A 14,050-nucleotide genomic window follows, 5' to 3' on the forward strand; every position below is an offset into this window, starting at 1 on the left:
AATTCTCTTTTTTACATTAGCTATGTGGTTCTCTATATTTGAGAGGGGTACTAACTTAGGCTTTCCGATGTGTCTGATTCTGCAATGATATTGATAAGATAGGAGTGCCTCTTCTCAGGGAGATCCCAGGATTTTGTAGTCTTGTGGACAACTTTCAGTCCATTATAAACAGAGCTATGAAAAAGAGAGACAAGGACATGAGCAGTGTAGAGAAGGGATTACTTCAAGCAGCTGGTGTGAGTTTTGTGAAATAGGGAGTGTTCAAGAGTATCAGGGGAGCACCCAGTTGTGCTGCACAGATATCCCAGAAACTGGAAATAATATTTTGAGTGTGAAGGGGAAACACAATGGAGGGAACTAGAAGAAAAGCTAGGAGAGTCTGCTGAACTGCACACACCACTTCACTATTCTGATTAGTATAATAAGGGATCAGTGATGAAACAAAGTTTGTCTTAGCAAGAAAGTATTATCATTGCACTGTGGTGTGCACAGGGGAGAATGAAAAAGCCGGACAAAACTCTAATTATAAAAATGTCTAATCAATTTCCTATCTTTATTCATATTTAACGGGGTGCTTGTTTAGTTGTGTTTTTCCCCTTAATGTTATATTAAAGCATACTTTGTCAGTAATTCAACAGCATACCATCTTGTTATGGGGCCAACTCACTACCCAAGCACCCCTTCATGCCAGGATGTGACATTGCACTTTGTTTGGGAGCAAAATGCAATAAGATCTGATTCTCTGGGCAAGTAAATAATAGAAAGGTACGGGAGGGGTCATTTGATTCATAAAAATCGACAGAATCATAATTTCAATGTTATCACCTTCAGCTGTATGGCAGGAGGGACTTGCTGCCCCACCCTGGCTCCCAGCTGTAGGTCCTGCAGTTGTGGAAATTTTGATAACACAGTGCTGTAGGAAATGCTGAGTTAGGGTACCATTCAAAAGCTCTTTCTCCTATGAATACATGACAAACCTAGAACAATTATGCAGATATACAGGCAAGAAAATATTTTTAACAGTTGATTTTAATTATACTTTAACATAGGGAAGCATCGCTTACATTAAAAAAAAGACACTGACCTTTAGTAATCCTAGGGAAGTTAGCCTTGACATGTAGGGGTGAAAAAAATATTCATCGACGTCATTGCAGGTGTCATCTCCATCTAGGGCACCATTGCTAGACATTTTGTCACACTGATCCTCATCCATACTGTACCTCACACATCAGTATGAGGAAGCCAGCTGGCCAAATATCTGCAGGGTGGTGAGCATCTGATCTTTATAGATGAGCATTTGATTAGGTGAAGGATTGATTTGGGAGTGCATGGTATTTCATGCATAATTGGTATGATCAGTCCATCTTCTAAGACCCACCAATACCTGATAGGGGGATGGTAGTTCAGGATGTACTCGATCATCCCAGAGCCATTTGATTGCTTGATAATTTGCCCTCTTGATAGCAGGCATACATTCACCCTTTCAATTCTTCTCCATTTGCCTGCTTCTTGGAAAACATACATGGAGGTAGTTCTTCACGTGTTGTTGGTCTTAAATAGTTTACTTGGCATATGAATGTCTCCAGAGCATTTATGACCTCATCAGTCAGTGTCTCATTCCTTCTAAGCACCTTCAGAGCAAGAAGAGAGTCTTCAGAGGCTGAATCAAATTTTTTCAGCCTATCTTCCAACCGTGTCAGAGTCTGAAAGGAGACTGGAGTGGAGACCTGGCAGTACAGTGGCACAGAAACAGAATCTTGCAGAAGTCTTGGGTAGTGTCTCACAAAGAGCACTCGAATATCCATATCTTGTGCTAAAAACCTGAGTTTAGTAGCACCGCTCTCTCTCCCTGGCTTTGATGGCATGCAAGATAATTTTAGTATCAGCTTCCTCACAGGAAGTACAAACTAACTCCACCAAACAGTATGAGGCGGCAGCTTCATTACAACATGTGATGACAAAATTCTTCAAGCTTTTCTTTACATTCTGGAACATTTTTCCTGTAAGGTAGTCAATTAACTGATCCCTCATGTGAGTATGAGACAGCATTTTCTTCATTGTGACATTTGAGATGTTCATGGAGTCAATGATTTTGTATTGGACAGGAGGAAATAACATGAAGTCTCTTCTTTCTCAAGTCTAATTCCTTTGCATATGTGTCAAACAAGGTGGACTACATGATAGGTCCAATGAAGTGTTTAGCCAACTCTCAGAAGGTTAATGGTTTCTAGTTTGTTGAGAGTATGTACCTCAGTTACCCAATTTATGATTACTACACTGAAAGGCCTCTGCTGGTATAAGGCACCGATCACTTTCTCAGTGGGTGCTGGCTTAGGAAGACAGTGCAAGATGTGCATTAGTCTGCTTTTTAGCCTGACAAATATGCATTGCTCCATCACATTAGAACATTGAGCATGGTACCATGGAGAACTCATACTGTCCGACAGTCTTATGTAGTTCAACATCATGCTGAGAACTAGACACAACCAGGAGAAAGCAAACAATGACTTGTCTGCGGTTATCTCTGTAATAGTCACTGCCACCGTCACTCTGACTTTCTTTGCATATGAGCACAGCTTTAGTCTCTTCTTCTTGATTGAAGCCCATGGATAATTCTTTGGTTTTTGAAGTCTTCATACCTAAAGTAGATAAAGAAGTCAGTCAAATAGATAGATCGTCACTGAAGACTACTTTTGTCATGATATTAATGCGCTCCTGTCTGTCATACACGAATGGATTGCCAGTGAGAGTAAGCTCATCTTATAGTTTGAAAATTGCCCTTTCTTGGCATTTAACTGCACTTAATGAGTCTAAATGGTGTTTAGTTACTTCTGGTGAAGTCATCTGAGCCATGTTTAATGTTTAGTTTGAAATTTGATGGCATTCTGGGGTTGTCCGGTAAAACCAGGAAAGAGCATTTGGATGCTGTATTATGTCCACAAACTCCCCAATGACTTTCATTACTCTGTTTTTGTGTTCTAGGGCCTCATCTGAACCAAATGCACAGAAGAGAACTTTTGCCAACCCAATGTCCTTTATGAAATTCCTCCGATGTGTCAGGTTCAGACTTTTCTACACCTCTTATTTCAGTAAGGTACCAGGCAGTCATCGCAGAATAATTAGTTTAATTAAAGCATTTTTTAAAAAAGAGTTTCACAAAGTCTTCCAGTGCTGTGAGGTTCACATTCATGACATTTAAGGTGCCAGTGAGCTTTTTGTTTAATCTGGTCCTCCACAGTTGTACTCTCCAAAGATTCAGCTACTAGTCGGTACCCTTTGTCTCCCCACTGATGTCTAAAAATGATTAAAAAACACAGTAAATACAAGGATTTGTTATAATTAATTACAATCCCAAACTGATTTATATTATGTAACTATGTGCATATCATTTGCAGATGTATTCCAGCAATTTCGGGCTGGATGTCGCTTCTCTTTGCCAATGATGGCAAGTTAAGTTGAAGCACACCTTCCATTTATTGTGATGTGTAACATTAAAAAAATTCAACAGGTATCATGTTCTCAGTATTAATCAATAACCGTACTGTCAGGGGAGGGTCACAATTTAACTTTGTGAGGGCTGCATGCTTGAGATGCCCATATTAAAGTATAATTAAAAACATTGATTTTTAAGTATTTTCTCAAATATATATTTACATACTTGTTCTTGTCTCATCATGTTTGGTACTATTGTGTTTGTGGGAGAAAGGGCTATTGACTGATATCCAACTCCACCCATTTCCAATGACATGGTATCAAATTTTGCACCAACCGGAGAACATGGAAAGGAGAGTTGGGGGAGGCAGGCAGCAAGTCCCCCCTGCCATGATGCAGAGGGTTACACCATTGAAGTTATGATTCTGTAGATTTTTATGAATCAAATGATCCCTCCCTTACCTTTCTATCATTAACTTGCCCATGGAATTACACATGCTCCCAGACTAAGGGGTTCTTCTGCTGTAGTGCCCCCTGTTGTCTGTCATCTAGTGCTGTGGTAGTCTGTAGCTTATGTGGCTTGGCCCTCTGGCCAGCTCGCTTTTCAGTGCAGTCTCCTTCCAGGATAACAGAAAAGTCCAAACAGAAAGAACTGAAGTCCAATGGTCTTTGTCCCAGACTTTCTAACTGCATCTGAGACCTGTCTCCTCCTCTTTTAGTCTTCAGGATCTATATTAGGCACCTAAGGATTGTCCCTTACAATCCTGTGCTACTTCCCTGGGCTGCTCCCTGTTTGTCAGCCTCTTTCCCAGGGATACAGACTCCACTTCTTCCACCCGGAACTTTGTCTTCTTGTACAGCTTCTTCCCCACCAGCTACTGAGGAGCTTCCTCAAGGCCACTCTCAGCACCTCTGGCAGCAGCCCTTCTCTGCCTGAGCTGCAGGCTTTTATTCCAGCTATTGCTAACTGAAGACTTAGTCACAGCTAGAGGAGTAATTAGCCCAACTATTAACTCTTTTCTGTCTATATATCCTAACAAACATGTATAATGTATAAAATTGAAGTTGCGGTCACACATCAGTATTTCCGGCATATATTACCATACAAGAACATTGGAATTAAAGAAAAAAATTGAATTCCAAAATTCAAAGTTAATGTTGTAATTCCACAATGAGCCACAGAGTCACAGTTTAATTCTGCCTGAGATTATACAATTGTCAGATTAGTTTAGAAGTATTTTTACAGTTGGTTTTCAGGAGGTCTGTGTGCACAGTTGGACATTTTTCTATGAGAGAAGTTAGTTAAAAGAATGATGATGAAGCTGTTGACCTGATTTATGGACTAACTGTCTAACTCTTTTTACTGAACATCTGGCCTCGAAGGCTGACATTTTTTTTTCTGTTGGTAAATAACAGCATAATAAAAGTGACAGCATATGACTCTGGACATCTGTCATTTTTAAAATGTAGCATTCAGAGGAATGGAACTATAATCCATTTCTATCCTGATGTATGAGTTTGCCACACATTATATAGCTAAACAATGTGTTTCCAAACTAACTTTACTAATGTAGAAAATCTTAAGAAAATACACAATTTGTAAGAATGCACAATTGCTTTCACATTTTAAATTACAACTCTAAAAAAAGGAGTAAAGCAAAAGTCTGCTTTGAATTTGAAAGTGACCTTCCCTGTGTTCATGTTAACACAATGTATAAACCTAGTATTTTGGATGTGTGCATGCAAATTGAGTCTGCAATGGGATGCGTTTTGAAGTATATTTATTATAGCTATTCTTCAGGAAGCCCTGTAGTATTACCACTTTACTTGCACTTCCTGCTAACTGGTTAGTGTAGTGGAATGCTGTTTTCTCTTCCCAAGTATGAATTTTGGCTTTTCTTGTCTGCAGAGGCAGAATTAAACTTGTGGCAGTTATGGTAGAGGTGGGGCAGAAAGGGCTGTTTTAAGGTGTTGAGTGCCAAGTAGTTTAACGCCCCCCTCAAAAAACCCCCACCCATTAAAATGTATAGCCTAGAAAAATGAGAAATAGTAGGCCAAATCTTGATAACTGTCACTCATAGGGCAAATCTGTGGATGTCACCCTCAACTATTTTAGTTACCTGATTGTTCTGACCAGGCCTGGTCACAATGATTAAAGAAAAGCAAATACTCTAATTATTAATTATGAATATTGTATTAAGAAATAAAAAGAAAAATAACAAAAACAAGCAAGCAGTAAATGATGGCTACTTCAGTCACCATCTCTTCTATCTCTTGGTAGAGCACTTTCAACAAAGATTACATCTTTGAGAGTGGATCCTCTCTGGCGGAGACACTTTGTTAGGTAAGAGAAGAAAAAAGATATTTTTCCCCATCACTAGTGAGTCCTGCCTGAGTTTATCATAGATAACTAAAATCGTTTATAGAGGGGCAAAGGAATTTCACTTAAGAGTCAGTGAATCTTGTTTGGTTTATCATGGATAAACAGTTTATAAATGGCAGAGGTAAGTGATTTTAACTTTTGAAGAAGGTATTTAACTCAGTTACTTAAAAACAAGCCATTCAAGTGTTACTCAATAGCAATTGTTTTTATAAACTCACCAGCTCACAGGGTGGTCCTGAGACAGGCAGAGTAATGATTATTGCAAATCTGACATTCAAATTAAATTCCACTATTTCTCGGTTTATAACAGTTTGCTTATGTCCCCTTTCCAAGAGTACACCATCTGAACAATCTGTTGATTAAGATAAGTTGTTAATTACAATAGCATTTCAATATTCTATTAAAATTACCGGACCAATTTAAACCTAATCTCTTGGCAGAAGCAGTGCTGGACTGGAAGTTTACTTCTTTTGAATGCTCTGTTGTGGCTTCTTTGTCTTCTTACTGTACCTTATTTGTTTGAAAGATGAGATTAACAGACTAGGTTGAGATGAGAGTACTGAGAGCTGGTATCTCAGTTGAGAGAAATTTATACCCATCTCATCCTCTGTTCTCGGTGAAGATGAAAGACACCTTTTTCAGGGTCTTTGCTGGATCCAAATATCAGCCAATGTCACCTTTTCATTGGCTCAGCACCTTTATGGACTGGTCTTTGTTGCATTTTCAGCTCAAGAATATGCTAGCCGATAATACCTACACAGCTGGATTGTAAACCTTCAGCTGTATGGTTATTGTTTTTTGTCTTTGTGGCAGGAAAATCTCAAAACATCTTTAGACTTCTAACTCTTCCTTTATTGAGTTCCTTTTTTGATAACCCTGATAAAACTAAAAGGCTATAAAATAGATTAGATTTTGTTTTAAATGAGTCCAAATATGCCATTTTTATACAAAAGTCTTTCTGTTTTAAAAATAGACTTTTTAACCTAAATGGTTCTTAAAGAGACTCTTTAAAATTAAGTGGTCAAAGACAATATTTCTTTCCTTCTTATCATTCCTTGTAGAGGTGCTTCTTTTCTTTCTGAGTTTAGTAAGGAAGCTGATTAAGCACTGACAGATTGCATTCCCCAGCTAGTATAAATACTTTATACTTAAATGGTTTCTTATGTTGCTAGTATGTTATAGCAAAATCATTTGATTCCACACTGGAACATCTTAACTTCATGATACAGTGAACAGTATTACATTAGATGTTTGCATTTAGATACAAAATATTTGAAAATGGACATCACAAAAGAAGCCTATACCCTCTGTGATAGTGTGTTCGTCCCAGACTGGAAAGGAGGGGGTTAAAAGCACTGAGGGAGGCAGCGCAGGGAGCCAATTGGAGAGTGGCTGCATGGAGGAGCCACTCTACTAAAAGGAGCTGCAGGAAGCCCAAGGAGAGAGGACTGTTCTTAGTGGGCTGGAGGAAGGTAGCACCTTGGACAGCACAGGTGCTGTCAGGGACTGGAAGAGCAAAAGGGAGGGTGCTGGGATAGCGGAAAGTGGCCCAGGGAATTGAAGCAGCAGTGGCGGAGAAGTTGAGAGGCAGCAGGAGGCTGCTATCTACAGGGTCCCTGGGCTGGAACCTGGCGTAGTGGGTGGGCCTGGGTTTCCTCCACTTGCCACTGGGGAAGTGGCTAGACTATAAACCTGGAAGGGGAAAACATGGATGTTGGCATGACCAGAGGGCTGAGTCACGAAGAGGATGCTGTGATTCCTGAACTGAGGCAGGTCTGCATGTGCAGAAGGCAGCAGGAGAGGCACAACCAGGAGAGGGTATGCTGGCTGAGAGAGCTAATCCCCAAGATGGCCAGCAGGAGGTGCTGCTCAGTGAGTGAACTCCATCACACCCTCTTAATCATTTAAGGGGTTTTCACCTTTAAGTGGAAACATAGGATTAGAAGTAATCAAAATATTTCCCAACTACATGTTTCCTTAAAGCTAAAGGAATCAAGTCTTTAGAGTGTTTATCAAAAAACTATTTTTTGCTAGAAATATTCTAGATTTCTTTGTGTAAAACTGAGGTTTTAAAGAGGGGATGGGGTTCTGGCCCTGACTCAGCTTTTGTGGCATTGGTAGGCTCCTGGCTTTTCAACATTTCTCTTTGATATCCTAGAAAAGACTATCTTGGCATCCCTTGGCAAAGTGGAGGTGTCCTACTCTTTGAGAAGACACTCCTATTGGTTGTTTGCCTTTTTAACCAAACAGTTCCAAATATTACAATCTACAGTACCTTCACCTAAATCTTACAATTAAAGTTTCATCCCAAATACTATAAGGGCATGTCTACCCTCCCCCAAAGTTTGAACTACAGGGGTGGAATAGCAATGTATACCAGAGTGCTGTGCTGTAACTCCTGGGTGCAGGCTGGGGGTATGAACTAAAAGTTGGCATTAACATAGCCCTCTTCAAACAGGATTACATTAAATGAGAAGTAGGAACTTTTTAGTTTGTGCACATGGCATCTACATGAGAGAGTTATAGTGCAGCACTTTGGTAAGCATCGCCATTCCACCCCCCTACTCAGAACTACTGGGCAATGTAGACATGGTCTAAGCAAGACAATAACTACAATCACATCTGGATCTAATTTTCAAACATGATATAAACAGAACAATATTAAATCCAAATATAAGTTATAAAGCTGCATTCCAGAGTCTGCACAATCAGGCCTGGAAGTGTTAAGTACAGTTTTATGGCCTAGGAGGAGATTTTCTCCTTGAAGCTTTCCATGCCTATTACTTACTGCGAGAAAATAGATTTCCCAGGAGTTTTAGCCAGCCTGAACATTTCATTTAATAAAACAAGCAACCAAAACATAAGCATATGAATTATAATATTCTCCAAGCCTCATGCACGTGAAAGTAATTGTGAACTTCTCCTAAAATTCAGTAAGGGTAAAGGAAAGCATGTAATAACTTAAAATTACCATAGTAGATTACTATACTTTTATTAATATTCATTTTTCTATCAATATTAAAGCTTATACCCCACAAACAGTAATTCTAGCTCATTATAGAAGTGTAGCTTAACACAGAATTTCCTGGATTTTAACTTTTTGTATAATTTTAATGTTAACATCTTCAAAATACTGAGATGTGTGAAATTTTAACTTTAGTGTAGCAAAGGTTTTTTGTTGGAATTTACTCACTTTTAAAAGCAATTCTAAGGTCCACCAGAGATAGGCCCTAGTCCTGCTCTCGAAGCCCCTCAAGAGAGGATCTCCAAACCATATTAAAGAGATTATATGGACAGAACATCAGCTTCATTTGAAAAGTTTAGAAGTCTCCTGCTAACCACACTCCAGATTCAATATCCTGTAAGGGGCAATCCTGATGCTGCAAGCCACTTAAGGTCCACACATGTAAATGTGTGTTTCATAAGCTGGGCATCTGTCATGAAAAGTATAGGAGATGTGTAAGAATGCAACATTTCTCCTGTCTATGTTCTAATGTCTGCAGACAGGGCTGTCCTCCATAGCTCTGCAGAAATAGAAGATATGTAGCTGTCAGGAGCTTTCAACTTAATAGAGCTAGTGGAAGAAATCTCCTTTCCCTTTCTCCTGCTCTCCAGTACACATAGAGGCTACAGAATGATGAATGCCTTCCCTTTTGCTACCTCCTTCTGCTCCCTTTTTCCTGAGTATCCTAGGAAGTAAAGGCTATAAGGTTATAGCCACCACTACCACCATTACCCTGATCTATGCTGACAGTCTTAGAAAACTCTTCAGCCATTGAGACCCTCCAGTCTGCATCTCTGTGAGCTTTATGAGGCTTGTTAGGGGCCCACATCCCCTTGCAACTTTTAGGAGGCCATTTGTGTCTTAGGAAGCTCCTCGGCCCATACTGTCAGCTGAATTAGGCTCTCGGGGGAGCCCTACTGCTTCAGCTTTAGGAGGGGCAGGCAGTGCTCCACCATCACCACACAACCTCAGAAGGTCCTCTGAGCCTCTAGCTAAGCAAATCTTGAATCATCCATAATACGGAAGACCCTGACACAATTAACTTCATATCTGGTAGGAAAATGCTACCTTTGCTCCAAATATAATCCTCCAATGCCGTGGCCAATACAGTATTTTTGTGAATTTTAGAGGACAGCCAAAATTGGGATAAGATACTAGGACCATATATAAGTGAATGAATAGTTAGGGTATATAATAGAAAATCAGTTGCAACCTTAGCTATTGAGCAGCTACTGCCACTCCATAGGACCAGTTTGATCATATGAGATGAAATCCTGGCTGCACTGAAGTGAATGGGAGTTTTCTCATCCATTTTAGTGAGGTCATGATTTCACCCAAGATTTATTTTATCTCTTGTTTCCAAAACAAGTCCATTACATTAAAATAGTAATGTACATATTCACTTGAGTAAAATGGGTTTTAAAACAGTCAAATGAAAGTTTATACATCTAGGAACAAAGAATGTAGGTCACACAGGATTGGGGACTATGTTGTGGAAAGCAGTGATTCTGAAAGGGATTTGGGGGTCATGCTAGTAAACAGTCGAACATGAGCTCCCAGAGTAATGCGGTGGCTAAGAGAACTAACACGGATGTAGGAGTAGGAAGGTGTTATTGCTGCGGTATATGTAATTAGTGGGACTATTATTGTAATACTGTGTGCAGTTGTGGTGTCCGCACTTCAAACAAAGTGTTGAAAAATTGGAAAGGTTTCAGAAAAGAGCTACAAGAATAATTTGAAGTCTCAAAAACCTGCTTTAGAGTGAGAGATTAAAGAATCTCAGTGTTTACCCAAGAGAATGTTACAAAGTGACTTGTTGATGATCTACAAGTATCCATATGGGGAAGGAGATTTCTGATAGAAAGCTCTTTAATTTACAAGACAAAGGCATAACAAAGCCAATCGGTGGAAGGGGAAGCTAGACAAATTCAGTCTAGAAATAAGGGGCAATTTTTTTAACAAAGAGCGTAATCATCTAGGATGTGGTGAATTCTCCATCACTTGAAGTCTTTAATTAAAACTGAATGTCTTAGAAGATGATATAGCTCAGCCATAAATTACCAGTGTAATGCAGGAATAACTGGGTGACATTCCATTGCCTGTGCTAGGCACGTGGTCAGAGTTGATGCTCATAATGGTCCCTTCTGGCCTTAAAAAAAAATCTATGAATATTAAGACTGCTAAGGCATAATTTATTTTTACATAACTGCATACCTATAACCTGTTTATTCTCAAAGCATTCAGCCTCCAGTCATTGAAAACACAGAAGTTTCAATAAAAGCAAGAAATGGAGAACCTGAAAGGACTTTAGATTTTTTTTTTATTGAAATTAAAATAATTAGGTCTTATTTGCAAAAGCTGTCTGAAATATTATGGCGAATCAAATATTTTTGAGGCAGAATTTCATGTGCACTTTCACATATTGCTAATTAAGAAAGATGTCAGTTGTTTCCTGTTCCTTTGCGCTGTATCATTACTTGATAAAAATTAGGCTCAATGTATGACATTTTGCTTTTTGGAATACACATGTACAGTGGCACCATCTATAAATTGTCCACATAGGGCATGTCTATACAACAAAACAGCAGTATGCAAAGTGCAATACGCAACTTTTAGTGTACAGCAGCAGGATCCACATGGACAGTTAGCACACAGCACACTGGAACACTGCTGATTTACACCCCAGTGTGCCACTGACTAACTCATCATATAGACAAGCCCTTAGCTACTGCAGTTTGTACATCACTGTGGTAGCCGTGCAACAGTACTTCCCACTCTAAGTTTAAGAAATACTATGGTAAAGGAAAATACTACAATGTATGTTCCATTATAAATAGTGATTGAAAAGTAATATATAGCACACAGAAGCTAGTGTGCAGCCCAGTGGATAAAACCTTAGAATAGAAGAATAAAATGAGCAAGAAAATATATCTGCTGATCAGATGCCTGATCCAAAGCCCATTGAAGTCTCTGAAAAGACTCCCATTGATTTAAATGGATCAGACCCTAGGATCTGCATAATTCTGCAAACAATTATGCATGTGCTTAACTTCATGAGGTCAATGGGGATTATTCACATACATAAAGTTTAGCATGGCAAAAGTGCAGAAATGAACAGATATTGTGTAGTCTGATTAATTTAATTGACTTTAATACACATTATCAAATAGCTAGAATGGGATAATTAGGCCTGACAGTGTTTGCGGGATTGTGCCCAAGCAAGCATGTCTTGTAGTTGCTTATTTCCGTCTATATGTAAAAAATAAGTGCAGGGTTTGGTGGCCATCTAACAAAAAAGAAAAATCTGATTATGCACAAAAAAAGAGTTCTGGGATTAAAACCAGAAGAGATATTACATTAAAAGTAACTTCATAGGATTCAAATCAGGTTTTATCTCCAAGTAGTTTGTAAAGTAGATTAAAATTAGCAAAATAAAAGGATTAAAATACAATCAGTATTCTCACAATCAAAGGTCCTCCATCATGCTTCAACAATTTAATTAAAGGACGGCAATGAATCTTATGTCAGCAGAAGTGTGTATCTCTGTAAGCTGTGAGCCAAATCAATGAGCAAAAATACAGCATTGCAGGATAGTGTTGCAATAAACTTCTGCTGTATAAGCAAATACCATATTAAGAGTTGTTTTCAAACAAATGGAAAACATTTCATTTCTTGACTGATGTTTACATTAGAGTTGTGGTGTTGTGTTCATGGTCCAATAAGCATTTCCAAGTAACAAATAAAAAAAAATTTACATGGAATCTTTGCTAGGTGCCTTAAAAGTGAGTGCAAAATTGAATTGTCTCCCCCACATTGGGGAAATTTGAAAAACATAACTTCTGATTTATCTTCAGACCTATGAAATGAGACACAGGTGACATTGCAGCATACTGTAAGCCCCCAGAAGCAAGTACAATTTGGAAATGAAGCACAGGACCCCAATAATTGAATCACCTTATATTATATTTTCTCCAACTGTAAACATTTTTCCACTGCTTATGAGGAAGCTCAAAAGGAATCAGTCATCCTTTTCCCCATTCCCCATCTCAAAGAGCTAGTCTGCTCACCAAATTAAGAAAAACGGAGATCCACAATACTCCCTTGTTGCAAGACCTGGTACTATGGCATATATTGGCAGAAATTATTATCTGTATGTGTATGTCTGCAAAAGGTTTTTTGGTCAGATTGTCCTTGAAATGTGCTGATGTCACAGTTCCTATTATCTCAAATCACAGGCCCAATGGGAGGTTTGCTTAAGTAATTGAGGCCTGTGACTTGGAATAGTAAAGGCTATTACTCTGAGGTAAGCACATTTCAAGCCAATACAACTGAGGAAAAAATCTTTTGCAGAGATATAGATGTACATTAGTCAGTGAAAGCTTTGCCTGAGGGAGGAATGAATAAGGACTTCAGTGATAGGCCTAATAGCTTTATAAAATATATACTAAGTCCCACTATGTTTTCAAGACTTACAAAAATATTTCTTCACATCATCATGCTTACTATTCATATATTACAACATTACTGGATCATAATAAAGTTATGACAATATGGAAGACCAAAATAATAATAATTTAGGGGAAATGCTAAACACATCACCAACATTTCTAATCATCAAAAAATTCACAAAAAAGTAGCATTAGGAGTCTCTGTTTTATAGTTTTCACCCTCCTTTGGATAACCTTAACTACAAATAATAACTGGTGACAATCACCAGCCTGAATCTTGTCCAAATAGCATCCTTGGGCCCAGTCCTTACATTTGGCCAACTTAGATTTAAATGCAGAGGGCGGTAGGGTTACCAACTTTGATTGGATGAATTCCTGGAGGTTTCCTCACATGATATTATCTTTAATTAAAAATTAATCTTTAATTCCTGGAGACTCCAGGACAATCCTGGAGGCTTGGCAACCCTAAAGGGCGATGAGGGTGAAAGTGTCTGCCTTCAAACCTCGTTTGCGGTCCTCTGATCCCAGGGTATGGATGGAAGCAGTTCTTCCCGCAAAGTACATTAAATCAGGCCAAAAGGCTGTTAAGGTTGCTGGGGTCACTTGAGCACAGCAATGTCCTTGCTATGCCCCTGTGGCAGGGCCTGCTCAAGTCCACAAGCTGCTCAGAGATCTTTTTGCTGGTAAAACACACAGTGCAGTTTATTTACAATGTTGGTTCCCAACACCCTTGTACGCTATAGAGCCTTACACTTACAGCCTTGGGGAGCCCTCCACTCTTGA

The sequence above is a fragment of the Chelonia mydas genome, chromosome 4, assembly GCF_015237465.2.
Source record: "Chelonia mydas isolate rCheMyd1 chromosome 4, rCheMyd1.pri.v2, whole genome shotgun sequence".
In the NCBI taxonomy this organism is placed as follows: domain Eukaryota; kingdom Metazoa; phylum Chordata; order Testudines; family Cheloniidae; genus Chelonia; species Chelonia mydas.